Below are 21,867 nucleotides of genomic sequence, written 5' to 3' on the forward strand. Positions count from 1 at the left end.
CACACAGGTTCCGGGAGATTGTATCTCATTTGCGGGCGTCAGGGAGCCGCTATCAATATGCAGGAGACTCCCGGAACTTCCGGGAGAGGTGGGATGTCTGTATCGGGCATTTTTGCTTTTGTTATTCAGTTAGTTTTCTGTTGACTGTTTTTTGGAAAGTCCACATTTTCATAATGAATTTATTAGTGCAGCCATGCCTGTTACAGTTAGATTTGTTTTTTTTGGTTACATATTTAACTTAACATTTAGGTTAGGTCAAACTAGAAAGTGACACCATGATATTTATCTGTGAAACATGTCAAATAAAAGCTTGGTAGGAGTTGGTGAACTACTTTAGCTGGTGAGCTAATGGCTAATCTGCCAGCACGCTCACGTGGAACATGCTAACACTAGTCAGTCACAATAAACTTCTATGGCTAAACTTCTATTTTCTCTTTGCTGGCTTGTGTACTGCCCCAGTTAAAAAACAAAAAAACTCTGTTTGCTTTAATAACAAGTTATTGGAAGAGGAGGGAAAATCTTTCTCAGTTAGCTTACTTGTTAGCTTAGTCACTGGCAGGATAAGTTTAAGAGCTTATGTGTACCATTGACTCATAATGCTCTAAAAACCATGACTCTTTGTGAAGCAGTTCATACAGATAAGTTTTTAAGATGTAATATCTGACTCCATTTTGGACTTTGCAGCTCTCTGTTACCACAGAGGCTAACACTGTCAGGTTGACTGAGGGAATTCTTAGGTCAAATGAACAGAGTTTGACAGGATGTGCCTTTAGTTTAAGGGTGACATATTTGAATTCAGCTTTTAAACTAGGATACATACTGTATATTGTAGCAAAATGGGAGTCCTCTGTATGGATGCTGTGACTGTAACAGAAAGAATTGTGGGTATGTACTTGTGTTTTCCATCCAGCCTTGATTAGTGGGACAATACAGCAAACACCAGCGTCCTTGGTTAAGACTAATCAGGTTTCTTTCCCACTCAGTACCTTTTTGTTAACCTTTAACAGAGTCCTTCCATGGAGCTTTGATATATCAGTACAGCACGAACAGGTGCGGCCTTGGACTTGAGGAGAGAAAAGAGTGCGGGAGAGAGAGATCGAGATGGAGGAGTGACATGAAATAACAGTTTATGGCGGAGGACTAGGAGGTAGAACGTAAGAGATCGCAAGAAGAGAGGCGTATAAATAACCCGATCATGTGCGCCGTGAGGTCGAGAGAAAGAAAACTAAATATGGCATAAAAGCCAGATGCCGGCAGAAAGACAAGAAAGGAGCCTGTAGAGTCTGAAGGAATGCACACACAGGTGATGAATGAGATTAGGCTTTGACTCTTTGACTGATATGGGTTTCTGATGCCAAAGACAGCATTCATTCATTGTCCTTACCTGCTTTGAAGGGGAGAGTGTGCCAGTTTGTCCCTGAGCAGGGTAACACCCTAACTGTGACGAGTCAGCAGTCCATGACACAGTCGACACAGATAGTAATGAGTGTAAAAGCCTTGTGAAATCCTTATCAGAGCTCTTTCCCTCTCTGTGTCCCTCTTTCTGTGCTGCATTAGGGACTGTGAGATCCAGGTTAGGAGGTTAATGGTTCATCTGTTTTGCAATCTCTTCCAGATTTGGCTGTAACGAAAAAGCACTCAGCAGCTTCGTTTGAAAAGTGCTCTATAAATACAATGATTGTCATTATTCATCAGGGTAAATCAGTTCATCAGGTTTAGAGAGTCTGAATGTGTTAAATTCTCCCGATATTATCTGATGAAGATAAGTTATGAATAGTTTGATATGCCGCTTATTCACTTCCTTGCCAAGAGTTGGATGAAGTGATCAGCACTGCTTTCATATCTGTGTGTTACAGCTGAAGACATATAGGGACAAACAACCAGCATGGGTCCATCCAAAGGTTAAAAGCACCTGCCCACCTCCATCTGTAAAGCTCACTAATTAACAAGTTTGGACTCTGGCTCTTAACTCCCACTCTTTAACATCGGTTGCTCTACAAACAAGATATGACAGTTCAATGATTGAGGTTTACAGTGCTGGGATCTTTGGACAAAGCAAGGCTAGGTGTTTCCCCTTGTTTGCAGGCTTTATGCTAAGATAACTAAATCACCTGCTTGCTATGGCTTTGCATTAATCTCATCTCACTCTCAGCAAAGAAGAGAACCATTTTGATATTTCTTGGGGCATTTTGTACCCTTTTTATGTGAGAGTGGAGACATGGCAGGAAACTTACAGAGAGAGATGGAGGCATTTGTAGGACTTTAACAGACTACAACATACAGAGAGAAGCGTCATTATGTTGTTTTTTTGAATGACATGCTTCACATTTCACATAATTTCTGCCTCGGTGGAGCTGAGAGGACACAGTTGTCCTTCACTTCATGTATTTTTGTCATCGCACAGCTGTGAGTGCATACTTCTGTAACAAACACAGATAATCAAAAGCTGACTATCTCACACACCCCATCAGCCCTGCCCAGTCTAAGTATGACAAGTGCATCTGTGTGTGCGTGTGTGTGCGTGTATGGGCGGCCTCCTGCTGTTTTAGGAACAACTGTTCGTTCGAATTCCGTCCCCAGGGGGATTAAAATGTTAAAAATGAGTTGTGGTGCTAAAGGCTGAAGCTCAAATTAGACATTCTTCGCTGTATTTGGATTCTTATAGCACGGAATTCAATCTTATCATTAAATGAAATTGTTAATTTCATATTGCATCATCATTTTTCATCTTCAGATTCAGATGTCAGTAAAAGTTTTTGCAAGCTGTGGCAAAAATTCTAATTGCCTTGTTGTATTTGAACACATTTAACACATGATTATTGAGTCAGCATATTTACTATAAATGGTTGAACATATCACTGGCAGTTTCTGCAAGCCTCTACACTTTTAACCTCGTGTGCCACTCACTGCAGATTTATGGGAAATGTGGTCTTGAATGTAAAGCGACCCTACAGAAGTTGCTATCATCTCCAGTATGCTTGCATACTTTGGTATCAAAATACACACACACACACACACACACACACACACACACACACACACACACACACACACACACACACACACACACTTACTCAAACTCACAGAATGCCTGTTTCTGAGTCTCAGGAGACAATAGTCATATTGGCAACGTGTAACATTTCATCATTCTCATGAGGCTGGCCAGGGGGATGGGGTGTGTGTGTGTGTGTGTGTAGTTGTCTGGTCATAGTAACTGCATGACTTGCAACATACATCAATAATGTGTGTGTGTGTGTGTGTGTTTCTAGACAATTGTAGGGGACTTTAAGCACTATATTGTTTGGAGATGAGTGTAGCCACTGAAGGATTAACATGTGTGTTTGCATTTTCTGTCTCAGCAGCCCAACCCTCAGTAATAAATCTCTAAGTAAGAGATTCCAGAGATGTTGCAATGAAGTGACGTGTCTTCTTCTGTGTGTGTGTGTGTGTGTGTGTGCGTGCAGGGCAGCCACCAACCAAATGCTGGTAAAATATGCAAGTGACTGGTGAGTTTGCTTCCCTCACCAGCCAAGTCCTGAGCCATCCTCTCTTGTTTTGGGAAACGGTCTGTGCTTAGTTACTTTCTGGACAGATTCCTCCAAGAGTTGAAGCAGTTCAAACATTAATTCCAGCTCATTTGTCAGGTTTCATGTTAGGTGGATGCTCAGATGTCAACAGCGCTTTAACGAAAAGCCGATGGCCTCCGAGGGGGAAATCTTTCCAAAGTGTCGTACATCTTTTGGAAATCTTAACTGTCTCACATTTTTCAGGAATGCAGGAGAACATTGCTGCTCTTTTAGATAAAGGCCCCAAAAGCTAGAAAAATAGAAGACGACGAGGAAAATAGAGGCACGGACGGAAGTAAAGGATGCGAAGAAGGAAAGGAATGTACTGTACGTGCGGTGTCTGTCTGCATTAATCGCCCCGGATTTGTTTAGCCCCGCGGCCCAGCTGTTAATAATGTCTAATCAGCAAAGAGGAAGTGCTCAAAGTAAACAGGAAATTTGCTGTTTAGAAATTAAGCAACTTAGTTCAAGCTGTTGTGATGCCACACAATAACCGTGGGCTGGATACACGTCGCTGGATACACGTCGCTTCAAGCCAAATTTGTTGCCATCGGTCCAGCGTGATGAAATACTTCCTTATTTACTCCGTGCAATCCAGGCGTTGTTTGGTGGTTTTCAACTAGCTGGTGTCACAGGGACAGAAGACAGAAGGAATAGGAAGAGGCGGAGGAAGAGGAGAAGGAGGAAAATGCTGAATTGCTTTCTAAAATATTAGTCATCCAATTTCTAATAAAGGACTGCTACTGTAATTGCAGTCTTTGGAGGTATAACTTTTGTCAGCTGCAGCAGTTCAGACCAGTCTGTATTGTTCCCAGAGTCTATTGTGGGTGTGAGTCTAATGTAAGGAGGCCAACATTGTTTTAACATACAGCTAAAGCTCTTTTCCATATAAGGCCTGCTGGGTATAAATAAGACGAAGAGGCCCTCTATACATAGGGGAGGATAACAGACAGAGGGAGACAGAAGGTAGAAAGAAAGAGATAAGAGGACAGCAAAGGGATAGAGATGGAGAGAGACAGGCAGTGAAGGAGTAGCAGGGTAGATATACACCACAAGTAGAAAAAAAAAAAAGGGTGGGAATGGGATAGGAGTTGGAGGCAGAATGTTCCTAATGTTTTGAGTTCCTTCACAGCAAGTCACAACCTGCCCCGCTGACTGGAAAGGCTTGTCGACTGCATGAGTTTTTCCTCACCTCGGGTTAGTGTAGGGTTAAGGTTAGAAGACAGAGGTAGTCAAAGGAAAGTCTCCATGAGTACAGTACCAGTCAATGCTTTGGACACACCTTTTCATTCACTTGAGTAAGGAACTGGTGCTGTATATCAAGAGTTGTGTGTATGTGTGTGTCGGTACACTGTTTTGCCAGCATTTACCTTTACTTCTTTATTACAGGTTTTTTTTTAGGCTACTACTTGCACTACCTTTTATTCTTTCCAGTTTCTTCAGTCTTTTACTATAGTGGAACATTTTCTAATACTGTAAATAAAAACTTAAAGCCCCTAATGGGCATGATTTGAACATTTTTGACTTCCGTACCCCCCATCAAAAGAGACATGATTCGACCCTCATTTTGAGATAAAGGGGCTGTACACATTCTCACCAGGATTGTATAAATACAACTTTTTTGTCATTAGAATAAAGATGCTATATCACATTTTAAAAATTAATCTCATAGGGGCTTTAAAGTAAACAAATGATTTCAGGAGGTCAGCATGAGCACAGTTATATTCTGCTGACACCTAACTTTAGCTTTCTTATTTTAGTACACACGTCATGTTAAGTAATAGAGTAGAAGTATTAATAACATCATCAGCAGTGAAGATATGGAAGGACTGTGTACTTATTCATTAGAGGGCTAGTTCTATAACATTCATTGTAGTGTAGCTATCAAAGTTTGTTGTGAAGTGCCTGAGGCAATGATTAACAATGATCATCAAAAACAATACATGGATGACAATGCATTTATTAAATACTGGCTAACTAGACCTCATACCAGTTCTACAAAACCTGAGTGTATTCCTTTTAAAGAGAAAGCTCATTGGAAGAATGTCACTTGAGTCAGCATCAGTTGATGTTATCAGACCTTTGTAGACGGCTCCTCACCTCTGTTTGATGCTAACAGCTTCAGGCTGTGTCAGCTGCAAAGTGTTTTGGCAGTTAAGTTGCATTGTGGGTTATGTAGGTGGGTAGGTGCCAGGTTGGAATAATAAAATAAAAAAAGACAATATCTCTGATTCTGCTGCATTAAGTTTTCATCCTTTTTATAAAACTGTCCAGGAGTACAATTCTAAATGTGTGGGATACTATTTCAGGAGCACATATAACTCTCCAGACCAGCATTATACAAAAGAATATCTTATTATTATGTATCACACAGTAATTGCACTCTATTTGTAAAGTATGGGCTGTTTCACCGCAGACACTTTGACAGGTCGGAGTAGGGAGAGCACAGGTGTTACTAATGACATTAACGAGGACCCTGAAACTGAAGCAGCTACATGGAATCCAGCCATCGTTAATTTGATTATTCACACCTGTGCTTTTTTCTACTGTCACATGTCAACATGTCTTACAGTATGAACACAGTATATCTGACTATATAGAGCCACACCTATGCGTGCAGGCTCACCATGTGTCAGACCTGTTGACCTCGAGCTGTGCCAGTATCACGTTGATAACACCAGCTGTTTAAAAAAAAAAGAGTTAAGAATAGACTGTTAATTTTAGAGTGTTTGCGGTTAGAGCCTCATTGAAGAGGTTATTATCAGCTTGAAAATTCTGCAGAAGAGCCAATAAGCTGCAGCCGTTGTGCAGCGGCAGCTCCAATGGACACACACACAGCCAACTTCCATTCATCCACTGAGAGGACCCAACCGCCTACTCCACTCAGCCCAGGATTATTCTTTTATGGAAGACGCTAGACACTTTAGGAAATGCCTGCACGACCAAACTGCTGCCACAGTGGAAAAGTGTGTTTGTGTGTGCGTGTGCAAGGCAGGGAGTGTCTCCATATTTGGTCTGTGTGTGTGTGTAGTGAAGAAAAAACAGACTACAGTCCAGTTTCCTTCATTAACTTAATTTCAAGCCCGCTGCTGCAGCCTTTTGTCTGCCGACTCTCAGTATCACATCTGTTCACAGTGGAAACATTTCACTTTCTTATGGTCTGCTACACATGGACACACACACACACCCACACACACAAACACACCAATACACCAACACATTAACACACACTGTGGTGAATCACTTAACCCAGAGCAGTGAGGGAAGCAAGGGAGAGGCACGTTAAGTAGGCTGCACACAGAGAAACAGGAACAGTAAGAGTATTTGGCCCCCTGGGAACCCCCCCCCCTTGTGTCAATATGATGCTGGGTCACCATAAGCTGGCACACGCACGCGCACACACACACACACACACACACACACACACACACACACACATACACATAGACATAATATCTTTATTCCTCCTTGCAGTGACAATTTCACCATCTGTCACCAACTTCCTGCCTCTCATCCTCTTTCTTGATACTTCTGTTTCATCATGTTCTCTCTCTCTCTCTCTCTCTCTCCCTCTCTCTCTCTCTCTTTTCTGCCCTCTCGTCTCTGTTCCCCCGACTCTTGTTCGCCGCCCACATGGCTCGCATTCTTTCGCTCTGACATCACAGCCGCCCTGCATCGACTTTTTATTTTTTCCTACTCTTTTTCTTTTCTTTTTTTTTGTCAGCCCTTACTTCCCCCCCTTTCCTCTCCACTTTGTATTTCTTTTTAAATAAGGAGCCATACAAGGATACAGAGATTTCACGCTGAGATGTAAGAATTTTGGTGTGAAAGATGGAAGAATGATTGGAAGAGAGATGGGAGAGGGGGTTTTAGGAAGACTGTGGAAGAGAGGGAAAGTGAAAGGTGAAGGCTGAGGGATGGTGATGGATGGTAAAAGTCTGGCTAGTGTCAGGAACTTGTTTGCACGAATAGGCCTATGTGTTTGCATTTTCACAGATTTACAGCCACTTTAAGCGGGTGTTTAATGGTTAAAAAAGGCCACTTTAGAGTTTCTTTTTTGTTTGATTTGTAGCCACTGGGTGAAGGTTTGATCCCACCTCTGGCTTTTATATCTTAGCTCACACTGACAGTTGCACTCTAGAGTGGACAAAGGCCAAAAGTTCACGCAGTATTTATCGTTCAAGCTAATTTAATGACTTGTAATAGTGCAGATTACAAAAGCGACTTTATTATGGTGAGAGAGCCTGCGGAGTGTCATGAAGACAGCAGGGCCTGATGAAAAGTAACAGAGCACAGAGACAGCTAGAGAAAGATATACGAGGAGGAACTGTGCGTCCGTCATTTAGTGTTCCATAGTATTAGAATCAAGCACCAATGAGCCAGTGATCCACATCCAGCCAAGTCCTCAGTAGATAATCACACACTCGCTCATCATCACATAACTTCTAAGATGACCAACAAGCCAGATTTCCCCAAAACTAGGTGTGTTCCTTTAACATAACTTAGACTTCAGAGCTCAGAGGTGCAGGCATATTGCTTTTGGTTGAAAGCCAGCTATAGCGCAGTTTTGCTCAGTGGGACTGTGGTTTTAGATGACATGTAAAGTGATGCCTGAGGAGATTGTAATAGAAACGGGTGGAGTCATCATATGGGCTAGATGTACTTTTCTGTCAACATTTAGATAGAGCGCATCACCGCAGAGGGTTTCAAAATCACCAACAGAACTGTATGTTAACTATTTATTTTCCTGTGTTATCTCAGTTTTAGCTATTCTAGCTTCAACATAATTTTTCATCCCAGGCTAATCTTCCTGGCGCCACAGAGGATGCTGTAACATCATGCTGTAGGAAGAACAAGTATCATGTTGTATTACTAATGTCATCGCAGCGTAGTGTGTATCAGCATCCTTTTAAACGCCTGGGATTCGTCACAATGATGAAACCTTTGCAGCATAGGCTGAAAGTGCTGAAAATGAACCCGGTCAACCTTGCAGCCAAGGGTGTGTTCAGTATTTATAGAGACGTCATCCCGAAAAGCTCATAGGCAGTGTCAGACCTCACACTGAGGGTTTTTTTGAGGGCTGATAGTTTGAGTATTGAGTTTATGAGCATCCTCATTAGAAGCCAGTTAAATAAGCTGATGAAACTTCGAGATGTGACTGTGTGTTCAGAGAGAAAGCGAGAAGAATTTGAGGAAGCGGTCAATGGACAGAAGTGACAAGATAAGAAGACACCCAAATGAGCAAAAACACAAAGTCAGCTCAAAATGTTTTAACTTGAGTGAAAAAATTTGCATTAAATCTTTACTTTATGTAACAGACACAAGAGGAAAATAACAGAACACAGACGCTTGTGGTCTGGTATAGTAGCTGCTATAGTGTTTATTGGAAGACTAATTTCTGCTCTAGTTTATGGGCAAACAATACATTAGTCTAATACCATTTACATGAAAAAGTGAAGCCAAAATATCTTCTTTCCGGGAGCTGCCATCTTGCTTGTGTGACGTCATTTGGAGCCAGAGGTTGCGCAGAGACGGAGACAGGGTTTGAAAGACGGAGGTTTGAGAGCGACTGTCACAGCTGTCAATCATTATGTGTACTTTGATTTTTTTTAGTTTGGCTTATGTCCCATATGCTAACATAGAGAGGGTGGGATTTGTGACCTATACTGCAGCCAGCCACTAGTTGGCGATTGAGATTTTTTTGCTTTGCTTTTGTGGAGTTGTCATGACGTCTATGTTCATATTCAGTCAATGAATCACTAGTATGTCAGTCAATGACTAATACTAGTATGGTAAAATATAGTTTTATGATGTTTCCCTCTTAAGTGCCTCATGCTTCTGTAGTATATTAAGACTAAAAGTGCATACTGAACATATTTAGCATCAGTGTGTTGCATTATGTTGAAATGTGGGGAAGTCCTCAGTGCTCAGAGAGATGTGTGTGACCAATACTGTTCTCATGATACAAGTCTATTAAGCAATATCTGGTGCACATGAGTCATTAGCTTGAGCACACAGTTTTATCTCATTCAGATGAAATGCATTGTGGGTACTCTATAGGGCAACCCAGCATGTGTGTGTTTTCAGTGGTGTGTTGTCTACATGGAGCAGCTGCAGAAATCCCCTTTTAGTTAGCTCCACTTTAGTTTGCAGCTCAGTTTTAGCTTCTTATAAATGCAGCAGATCAGTGAGGCATGATGTTACATGACGACACATTCCTAAGACTTATTTTTAGATTGTATGGGCAACAGAGGGAGAGTGGAAAATCTCTCTCTCTCTCCCTCTATCTATATATATATATATATATATATATACATCCAAAGATAATTCTGAACAAACGTTGCAGAGAGGAAGTGAGTGAGGAAAGAAGAATTTATGAAGTGGGGAGCAGAGAACAGAGAAAGAGAGAGGGAGAGGGAGTTCCCATTTCTGATTTCCCACGGAGTCGAGGTCACATGCGTTTCCCTGAAAGCAGTCAGTTGGATTTAAGCTTTTTTTTCTCCTCCTTATTTCCCCTCAATCTAAACAACTCAATGTTTAATTTGGTGTTTTCCCCCAAAAAGTTGTGTGTGTGTGTGCGATAAAGAGGCCAAGGCTAACCAACATGAGCTTTGAATCAGAAGAGAATCACCTCCTTCCAGCTCATTAACTCATCAGTGACCTGAGATATGGACCTTATAACCTCACTTTTATAGGTGTAGTAATGTTTACATAGAACATAATGAATGATACATGCAGCTGTTGTAGCTACCCTACAAACATCTGCATTAAGACAGAGGAGAGACCTGAGTTCACTTATTGGGGAAAAGCAATAATATTTAAAGATGTTTAAAGACACATGAAAATCCTCAGTTGTGTCTCTCAGTTGCTGGCTTTTAAAAAGGCAGACATTTGTTTTCTATATGTACAACATGCATATCTTTTTTTCCGTATTATTTATTTAGCATTTACTGAGATCAGTCAAAGTCCTACAATATAGAGAGCATGTTATATTCTACCTCTTGTGGTGCTGTTGGCCAAAATGTTGCGATGGGCACCGGAGCCTGTAATTGAAAAGCTCTACTCGCCGGCCAAACGGCAAATATAAAACAATGTTTGTTTCCATGGCTTTATGCCCATCACAGTGCTTTTATGTAACACCGTTTATAGCTCCAGAGCTGTAAAGGACCAAACGAGGGATTGAATATGCTGTGTTGTCACCTCAGCTAGTGTGTGTGTGTGTGTGTGTGTGTGTAGGCAAGAAAAACTGTCAGGCAGTACGTGGGAGGAGAGAGACAGATGCTCCGTCTGGTGCCAGCAGATCATTAGGATGATAACAATTTTGTACTCTGAGATTTTTTTTTGTCTCATTTTTGTGGTGTTTGTGAACAGGACTTCCCCACATATCCACCAACGTCAATCATTCCCTACAGATTAAGCTCCAAGAGTTAGCTTCAGCTGGAGAAGGCGGACGGGCAAGGGTTAAAGTCTGACAGCTGAGCCGAGCGAGACACTGGTGGTCAGATACAGCCCCTCCTCCCACCAACTCAGCACAAATATGCTGCCTCAGCATGAGCCTGCAGAATACATACACACACACCTTTACAGTCCATACACTTTGAGCCAGAGACATGAACACAGACGAGTAAACGAGTGAACCCAGCGTACATGTCTGTAGTGTTAAAACTGCAAAGCCGCTATCTGTGCTAGTATCTTTGCCAGTTTCCTGCTGTCTGTCCAGCGTATTCTCACACAGTTGTGAGAGAGAGACACACACACACACACACAGAGAGAGAGAGAGAGAGCGTCTGGAAAACATTACTCAGATTCCTGCAACAGGGGCTCTGATTATACTGGCAATGAAACAAGAGGGAGAGAGAGTGCAAAGAGTGAGGTGGGGTTGGGAGGTGGGAGAGGAGGAGGTGGGGGGCATCAAAAGAGGTGTACAGAGTTTAATCTCTGACACAGACACCGCTAAGCCCAGTACAAAGTGTGTGTTTTCTCCTGCTCACACAGACAGATGGAGGATACAAATGGAGGTCTGTTATTTTCAGGCATTTTGACGTCTGCCTCAGCAAAAAAAACCCTAATAGCTTCTTATTGAGTTTAATTTATTCAGTGATGACCAGCAGAGGGCAGCATGGAGGAGAAAGAGTGTGTGTACTCAGTTGTGCTTGTTGTTTAAGGGTGTGCTTTCTTTTATTATCACTATATGGTTCTCTTTGATAAGACACCTGCTGTCTGTCTGTGGAGTACACTGATCAGCTTTGGTGCAATATGAACATTTTGAATGATTCTGTATAATCACAGTAAATGAAAGCTGCGTCTTTGACCATTGACTGTTTTTGTAAAGAATCACTGCACTTACCGAAAGATCCTTGAAGAATCTTTTTCCTTTTTCTTTTTTTAAGTGTGTGGAGAAGTAATAAGGAAGCATGAATAGAACGACCTTGGCTTAGCCTCAACCTGAGCTATGCGAGCCTCGCAGCAGAATGAGGGAAATGGAATGAGAGGTGACGGCAGTTCACATTTTATGAAACAAGAGAAACTGAAAAAATGCTGGAGAAAATTTCACCCTGCTAAAAGGTTACAGCTGAATCACTGTAAAGAAGACATATACTGAAAGACGTTGCTCAAATAGTAATTAAAGTGGAAAGAATTTTAACTTTTACTCTGAAATGTGAGTTGAAGTGTATGTGATGAACTGAACTGGAAGTGTCTATTAAAAAGTCCTGAAAGAAATTAGTGGCAGTTCAAGTGTAAAAACTGAAAGATGAAGTCAGTTAAAGTGTCAGCTGCAAGTGTGACCACTGAAAGAGTTGAAGAAGTTTTTATGTCGTCATTGAAAGTTAAAGGGCATGAAGCGTCAGCTGAGGTTAAAGAATTAAACGCATCTGAAATGTCAGCCAAAGTAAAAAAAATTGAAAGGAGTTGACGTATAAGTGGTATAAACAGCTGAATTGTCATTTTGAAGACAAAGAGCTGAAAGCAGTTGAAATGTCGCCTGACAATTAATCATTGAAATCAGTTGAGCTGTCATTGGGTAAGAGAGAAAAGCACTTGAAATGTTCCTTTTTTTTTGCATAAGTGGTAAAATGATTTTAAATTCTAGTTGAAGTGGAAACTCTGAATATGCTTTAAGTGCAGCTGAAACGTCAGTTGACATGTCAGTGAAAGTAATGAAAGCAGTTGAAATTTCATAATCCAAACTGAAAGACCCTCGAGGAATCTTTTTTTTTTTCCTGAGTGGAGGGGTTACAAAGGATACATGACTACAAGTATTGTAGAATGACCTTGACCGAGACGTCACCTGAGCTCAGTTGCAGATCTGTGAAATAAAACTGAACTCATTGACTCTACTCGTACCCCCCCCCCTTCATTCATTCTCTCATTCCCCCCCCCCCCCCCTTCCAGCTTCTCTCTACTGTTCTGCCAGCTCCCTTACCTTTCATGTTATTTTTCTCATCATACTAGACACACACAGTATAAAATGTGTTTTTTTTTGTGTGTGTTTAGAACCGAGATGGACCCAGAGATGTGGAATATGCAGTTAGCAACAAGAGCTAGTTGTTTGGCTTAATGGGCCTATTCTCTTAGATCCACAGGAAGCAGGGAGTCATCCTAATGAGGCCTGTAAAACCTGGCTTTTCCTGCTGCCGCTCTGCTCTTTGAAGCTGCGGCTTGGACTTCCAGAGGTCCATTTCAAGTGTGAATCCTACGGAAGATGTTTGGCCACTTCTGATTCCACACTGAGGTTTCAGTCTTACAGTTTACAATATCACGTTTTCACTCAGACGCTCTTATGCCAACCACCTCCTTACCTTGCGATGCTTCGTATGAGCTTGCAAACAGGTGATTTTCGAGATCCTCAGACAGCTCAGCATCAGACTTCAAACCCTTTGTTGCCTTTGTTAATGTCTGTGTGTTAATCCTGCGACCGCGGTGGAAACTTGTCTTCCTCTTTGTTCTCAGCAGTACATGCCTGTTGCCTGTAAGATGTCAACTGTTATTAGTGTTAACAAGCAGATGCATAAGACTGCTGAGGCCTTTGATCTGCACAGAGCCGGTGTGTGTACGCGTGGTCCGGACTGATTACACTCCCTGTAATGTTATTGGACTAACGATGGTAGGGCCTCGTGTACATATATGTGTGCATGCATGCATGCATTATCGTGTGTGTGTCTGTGTGTGTGTGTGGATTCACCAGGCATCAAGAGGCCATATTTATGACAACGGGACTCTTGGTCGCTTGTCTGGTTTCTGCTTTCTGCTTCAGCTTGTAAATCTCTGAGTGGGGCGAGAGCAGGGAGGTGAAGAGAGAGAGAGGGGGAAAAAGAGGGAGGAGGGAAGGAAAAGGAAACTCTCCCAGCTGTAATACATGATTATTTATTGGCTCATCCCGCATTTACTACTTTACATCCAAGATTTTCCCTTTTTTCACATAATCACGCTCGGACGCGCACATCCTCTTTACTCTCTTTTTGGCGATGGAACGCCTTTTTTTCCTCTCACAACCTTTTTCTTCTCTCCAGGGGTTGTTAAGGCCAGATGTGTGTGTGATGGGAGATGTGTTTGTGCTCTCATAGCCCCCCCCCCCCTCCCTTTTTTTTTTTAAAGAGCAGCAAAAGAGCAAGAAAAGAATCCAAAAGAGAGCAGCTGTGGTGAGTTTTCACTTTTTAGCCTGTTGGATTGAGGAGAGGTCAACAAGGGGGGGGGCAGAGAGAAGGAAGGAGGAGGAGATGGGGGGGGGGGGTTATGTGTCACCCAACACAGGGACTGTTTCCTCTGGAGGGGTGAGAGAGAGAGAGAGAGAGAGAGGGAGGGAGGGAGAAGAAAGTGGGTGAACGAGTGGCGAGCTAGAAGAGAGCCAGAGAGGTGTGTGCAAGTGTGCGAGCAGCAGTAAGTAAAAGGAGAAGCTATGGCAGCAGCTGGATCTCAGGACAGAGGGGAAAGCTTCTAAAAACAAACTCTCGGCTAAATAGTGGTGGTGCATGGTCACATTCTTATAGCTGGACCGTCGGATATCAGTGGGAACGACTACCACATCCAGATCAGTCGAGAGCAGGAGCCATGAAGTACAGACCGATGGTAAGACACCAAGTTGCCTCGCAGAGAATATGGTGACAATCCGGATGCTTTTTTACGGTACGATTAGTCAAAGTTTGCACGTCCCCCACATGCACGGCTGCAGGATTCATACGTGAAGGGGTGAAAGGTGAAGGGGATTTGTTTTAGATTAGACTTGAAAGTCAATTGGAGTGGAAGAGGAAGTTTTTAGGAGCTGCCTTATTAGTAACGAGCAGCTACAGCCGCGTTTAAATTGTGTAACAACCTTCACCGCTTCATGCGCTTAAACCTCAAGGACACAGGTAAGCGAGGGGCAGGTGAGACCCACATCTTTACCTCAACTGTCTCCTCTTTTTTTTTTTAGCTGATCTCCTCTTTTGATCTCAGCATCCCTTCCCTCACCTCTCCTCTGTATTTGTCATGTCAATGTCAGATCTATTTGTATTCAGATCTATTTGATATCTGGGAAGGTGTGCCCTCATCGCGGTGTGTGTGTGTGTGTGTGTGTGTGTGTGTGTGTGTGTGTGTGTGTGTGTGTGTGTGTGTGTGTGTGTGTGTGTGTGTGTGTGTGTGTGTGTGTGTGTGTGTGTGTGTGTGTGTGTGTGTGTGTGTGTGCGTCAAGCGTGTGTGTGTGTGTTTGCACCGCCCCAGGGCGAGGCAATCACATGGTGGTGTTGTGTGGCCTGGGCAGCATTCTTTGGCATTCTACGAGAGGGAGCACGTTAATGAAAAAAGCATGTGTTGATGTATCAATGAAGTATGGGTGTGTTTGTGTGTGTGTGTGTGTGTGACTTCATTTTTCATGTTGTATATCTTTTAAATAGTGAAATATGTTCCTGAGCAGAACTCCCGCGGTTCCACTTAAATGTTTTGGCTCATGCACATGCGTCCACAAGGATTTTCTCATTCTAAGGATCTGTCTCTGCCTCTGCAGCAGCGTGTGCGGCTGACTGATTTGTCAGGATTCCTGAGAGATTCCTGACACAGTTGTCATTACTTCCTGCAGGGCATCTGACTTAAGCTCAATAGGTAGTTTATGTTGGGCTCGTGTCGACTCTCTCCAGGATATCCGCTTCAGTCAAACTTCGTCTGAACTTTAGTCTGGATGCAGCCTAGAAAGAGGCGAGTGACAAGCTCGGGAATGGCTCTGTAAACTAGCTGGAATGCAAATTTAATGAGTTAAAAACCTCAAAGCTAAACGTCAATGGAGTATCGCTGGGGTCGGGTAAGTTACAAACTTGCTAAATTGTTGTGGAGTGCCTGATGAAGTTATGAATGTCGCATGATTCATTTGAAATGTGAAGGATAAAAATGAAGAGTAAAAAGTGAAAATGTCTTTTTAAGGTTAAACTTGGGCTAAAAAGAGTAGAAAAGAAACAGCTACTTTAAGTTGATTTGACAGCATACAGCAGCATGTGAGTCCCACACAAAGATATTTTTGTCTCTTTTTATTTCATTAATGGTTGTAACCAGTGAGAAAAATGATAGCTGTAAGAAAAATGTCACACTTAATTGACTCCACAGTAGGGATGTTGTCATTTGAACATACTCCCTGCCCCCTCCAGGAAGATCTCAGTTCAGGCAGTAGAAAAGCACAAATGGAGCATGTTAGGTCCTTGGTGAAGCAGTTGTGCATATCCACAGACAGAGTACACCCTGATTTGCAGCTGCTTGTGTTGTTTTGGCCCGCATGTCGTCAGGTAGGCAGGTTCATGAGAGTAGCGAGCTCGCCCCACCTGTCTGACTGCTCTGCTGAGCAGCTCCACCGTCCCCTGGGATGGAAATGAACATGCTAACTGCTAAAGCCTGGGGGCTGTTGCCATGGTAATCACAATCAAAACATTTGAAAGCAGGAATCCCATAAGCTATATGTGTGAAACGGGGAAACGCCTGAGCATCCATATATATATCATCTGCCTTTGATTATAATTGAATTCCCCTGTCTCACACACACACACACACACACACACACACACACACACACACACACACACACACACACACACACACACACACACACACACACACACACACACACACACACACACTGACTTACAGTAATACAGAGTCTAGCTCACCTCCAGTTGGTTATTTATGGTTTATTTATTTATTTTTAATGTGTATCTTCAAATCTCAATGAAACTCCATATTTGAAGCTCCCCGTGTAGGCCTGCATCGTGATTTATTGACCACTTCCTCGTTTAATGAAGGCTGTGGTCGACTTGTGGCCCCATCAAAACCAAACAGATCACCATCAACTCTGTCATGTGGCTTGTGATGTCACACTTGGCATTATCACGGCCTCGCTGTATTCTCACAAAGGACAACACTCATGTCTGCAAAACAAATCTAGACGTTGAGTAATTCTTCACTTCATGCCCCTCTCTCTTTCTACCAGCTCGTGCAAGAACAGGCGAGAGAGAGGAGGAGAAGTCGGTGCCAGACGACTGATTCATAAAGGAAAAATTTAGAAAAAGGGCAAAACGCTGTGCGAGCAGCAAACCATTTCTTCACTCATTTTATCATCATTATAGAACTTAAACAGATCATGTGAGACAGAAATCAGACGGTCTTTGTTCTCCTTGCATATTTAACCTGGTTTCTGAGCAAATATTTGCTCTGGGGCTTATTTATTTAATAGCTCTTTGAATCCCATCAAGCCTGATGTAGGCACACTTTGTGGAGGCCTGTGACATGAAACTGTGTCATACAAAGTTGAAAAATACCATGTTTATATCTTTTAAATGTAGAAAATTTGCTTATATTGATTTATTTGGACACTAACCAAAAACTAATGCGTTATGCTGACAGGTATGGATAAAGGTCAATAAAGCAGATTAGCACTCTTGCATCCATCCACGGCTCATCGTGCGCTCTGTATGGTGCATTGAAAAGCAGCAGGTTGGATGAGGTTTACGTAAACACTGTGACATCTGAGCTCTCGCAGCGCACCCAGGGCGATGTAAAGGTCAAGGAGAGAGCTGCTATTGTTCACAGGTCTGGACTGGATGATCGAATCTCTCTGCTATCTCCCCCCTTTCTCTGCTTTCTCTTAGATCTTTGATGTTAGAGGTTATTGCTCGCTCAATCCGTCATTCGAAAGAGGACAGAGGGACTGAAGGGAGGATAAGGGAATAAGAAAAATAAAGATAAGATTAAATGATGATATTTAAAAAGAGACCCATGAGGAACTTGTGATTGTATTTATCCAAACTGCATGATGTAGTGTAGCTGTATGACACACCTCTGATCTTTCTCTCTGGGCCTCAGTACTTTTTCATTATTGACCACAAGACTGTCATGGTGCCAAATATTGGCACTGGATGTTTGCTCAGATTAGTTATTACTTATTGTTGGAATGGTTAATGATTTAAATGAGAATTTTTACAATTTTAATCAATCAATCAATCTTTATATATATAGCACCTTTCATACAGATTAATGTAGTTCAAAGTGCTTCACAGTTGACTGATGAGCTGATAATAAGACAGATCAAGTGTAGACCGAGGACAACACAAAGAAGAGGAACAAAAACAAACAATAAACCACAAAGGAAACATTGAGACCAATACATGCAAGAGAAAATAAGAGTGATTCTTTTAAAAGGATTTATAATACAAATCTAAATTTAAATAAAGTAAAATAAAAAAAATATGACAGAATAAGAAAAGTTATAGTAAGAAAAACTAGGTTACTATAGATTATAGTTATAAAAGAGAGATGAAGTTTTAGGCGTAGTTATTAAGAACTACACTTTAAATGAAAAGAGTTATTAGTTCCTGTTCATTAGTAAAGTATTTAAAAAGAAGACGAGTGGCACAGTTGTTTTGGTAAATACTAACACACCCAACAATGTGGGCGTGTGACAGTGCCAGTTATTAGCAGATAATGTTACCTCAGTATGGTGTCTTAACGGCACATGTGTCTGAGTGCTCTTGAGCAAGCGTGCTTTATTAGTGCAGTGAATCAAACTCTTATAGAGGTAGATGTCTCAGAGTTGTACCTCTGCAGGTCTCCTCATGCTAACCTGGTTCCAAGCTGACTTGTTTGCTGCACAGGATTTGGAAAACGTGACGACATGTAGGAACCGGGTGGGCACGTACTTGGTGTGTTCCCGTGTGTGTGTGTGTGTGTGTGTGTTTGTGACTTGCGGTGAGAAAACGGGTGGAGGTCCGGTGTGCGGCGCTGCACTCAGGAAAGCCAAACACTGAAAGCGGCACTGGGAAACAATGAAGTAATGGAGAGAAGAAGGGGAGCGACTGAAATAAGGAGGGAGTGTGAATGAGTGATAGAATGTATAGAGGAGGAAGAGGAGGGGAGAGGTGAAAAAACAAGGGTCTGCTTTCTTTCCTTCCAGGCGTCATAATATTTGGAGGGTTTTGCAATAAACCATGACACCTTTTATATAAATGAATGTCAGGTTTGGTTCTCTTCATAGTGATTTAACCTGTTCCCAGGTGATGAATCTCGTTTAAACAGCCAGTGTCTTATAATTCTCTCCTAGGATAAAAACAGCTGGACAGGAAGTCATAAGTTTCATATGTTTCCAGCTGCAGCAACAACAGCGTGTTTGGATTAAGAAAAAAAGAACTAGTTAGCATGAAATAGTGAGCATAGGCTGCAAAATAGAAGCTATAACGCTGTCAACACTGTTTGATTGACAGGTGAGAAGTGCAGAAATATCACAGCAGTGACTGATAAGCAGTGAGGAATGTTAGCCACACACACACACACACACACACACACACACACCCACACACACACCCACACAGCTGCAGTTTCTTTGCTTTCTGAAGAGTAGTGTGAAACAATAGGTCACCAGAGCTCATGGCGTCCAGGGGTGAGAGAAACAAGGATGTATGGGATTCGCACGTGCACACATGCTACAAGTGTGCTATCTGTGCAACTTGATCAGAAATACAGAAGAAGAGCAGCTCGAGTGTCAGTTTACAGTGCAGCTAAACAAAGTCATGTTGTTTTTTTTAATAAAGAGGTCAGTGAATGACTTTTTTTATTTGGGTACAACGGATCACAAAAGGCACAGTTTCGAGTCACGAATCGGATCATTTTTTAGATGAGAAAAGAAAGGGAGACAAATATAACCCTTAAAGCAAGCAACTTTTCCCTAAGATCTTAAATAAAAACATCATTCAAGATGTCCGATGTTGAAAGAAAATCTTACAATATATCAAATATTCAATACTCAATTATTAAATTCAGTGCAATATGAGGCCTGACACCTTTCTCCTTTAAACATTGAAGTGATTGAAATAATAGCCTGTGTCCATGACTAGATAGAGAGGTCATTATAGAAAATCTATTGCTGAGAAAACATAGGGTTTAATTTCATGGTAATCTTAAAGGTTAGAAATTCTAATAGAGTGTCAGCTTCCTTTTCTCTGCACTTGTCACTCTTCTTGATCTGCTGCCTGGAGAAGTGATCAGCTGATTAATGAGGCTGATATCTGGCATTTTGAGATAGTAAAAAAAAAAGTGCATATCATCATCCGCCCTGCTCTTTAAATACCAGCATTGTCATATCAGCTTCCAGTTCCTTTAAAAACAGCACTTACTGTACTCTCAGAGGTGTGAAGAAACTTACAGTAAACTCAGCCAATGTGTGATTAAAAAAACAGCCGTTTTAATGTGGAAGTCGTATATTGTAGTTTCCCGTTAAAATCTAACAGCAAAAGTGTTTCTGAGCTGAAACCTAATTGCCTGCACTTTGGATCAGAGCCATCGTCTCGTCCCACATTTTAACAGCCTGGATTAAGAAGTAGAAGAAGAGCACGGATGAAAGCTCAGGTCATCATCAGATCATAAAGATAAGAGGTGAGTCAGCTCCTAACAGCCTCCCTCTTAGCCGGGCCACTTTCCTCTTTTAAAAGGCAGTATAGGTAAAGTGCAGGGGGTGTCTCGCTTAATTAAAGCACATAAATATAACAGGCGGTGTTTGCTAATGGTATTTGTCGTCGCATGAAGTTGTTTTTAAAGTCCAAAGTCCACACGGGTGTCCTGTGGTTTCTCTCCATGTGTGAAGCACTACAGGACACTGACGCTCTCCTTTTTGAAAAGCCAAGATCAAACATACTCGTGCATACTTGTGTGAAATCTGCTCAAGATGTCGTGCGAGTGTGTCTTCTCTTTCATTCTTCTCTCTCTCTTTTACTCCTCTTCCTCTCACATCTCTCTCTCCTCCTTTATGTTTAAAAAAAAAATCTCTCTCCCGTCTCACTCAGCGCTAATTAATATGTCCTCTCCTCCCTCAAGCTTTCTCCTCTCTTCTCTTTCTCCATCTCTTCTTTGCGGTCTCCTGAGGGATGAAGACTACTGTGCTGCTTAACACAACAACAACACCTGCTGTACTTTGTGTGTGTGTGTGTGTGTGTGTGTGTGTGTGTGTGTGTGTGTGTGTGTGTCCCTGTCCCTGTGCTTGCTGTCCCTGCCTCTACTCTCCAGCACAAGTCTAATAGCTGGTTTTGGTCCAACTAGGTACATGTTAAATATGGATCTGGGCAACATTCGCAATCTTATGCTTAAAACTCAGGCTTCTATTTTAGAAAGCGGCTTCCTGAGCAAACGTGTCGATGATCTTAATCATGTAAGTTTTGCAATTTCACTTCTAATGCTAAGTTAGTTCTGTATGTGTATATACAGTATATATCTATATATATATATATATGTGTATATGTTATTTTAGATATGTGCGACCTGGGTGGTGTTTGTTGCACTTTGGTTGAAGTGATAACTTTTTTTTTCTCCCACATCAGTGTATGACTCCATCTCCAGTTGTTGGATATGTTAGGATCACTTAGAGGTTGTTCTAAAGAAAACATTGGATGAAGTACAAGCAGAATATCTCCACTTTGTTTAGTTGTATGTTTTTGAGTGAATGTGAGGTCTTTTGTACTTCAAACAGTGGGTCTTGGCATCGGTCTGAATGTGCTCTATTGTAGGTGGAACGCCGTGGGGGGGGGGGGGGGGGGGGTAGACTTTGGATTTTCTCTAAAGTCCTAAAAGATGTGAAGTTACGGGACAGGAAGGACTAAATTAACCCCTCGGGGGTTTTCTTGCACACAAAAGGGGTTTTATCTCAATAAACAATGCAGCTGATTTGGATCTTTGGTGAGGCCGGCGGTCAAAGTTTTTGGATTGAAGCTGATGGTAGATGATTATTTGTGCTCATATTTAATATTACATTTTAGATTTTAGAGTTTATGGCCAGGATACACTTTTATAAACACATACCATATGC

At 41.9% G+C, this 21,867-nt stretch overlaps 1 protein-coding gene across 2 annotated transcripts in view; it reads left to right on the forward strand.

Moving 5' to 3' along the window:
- The window catches only part of LOC133980599 (unconventional myosin-Ic-like), a 60,096-nt gene that overhangs the window by 12,379 nt on the left and 25,850 nt on the right, over window positions 1–21,867 (forward strand). The gene's annotated exons all lie outside the window — the stretch shown is intronic.

Source organism: Scomber scombrus, chromosome 5 (assembly GCF_963691925.1).
Source record: "Scomber scombrus chromosome 5, fScoSco1.1, whole genome shotgun sequence".
NCBI lineage: Eukaryota > Metazoa > Chordata > Actinopteri > Scombriformes > Scombridae > Scomber > Scomber scombrus.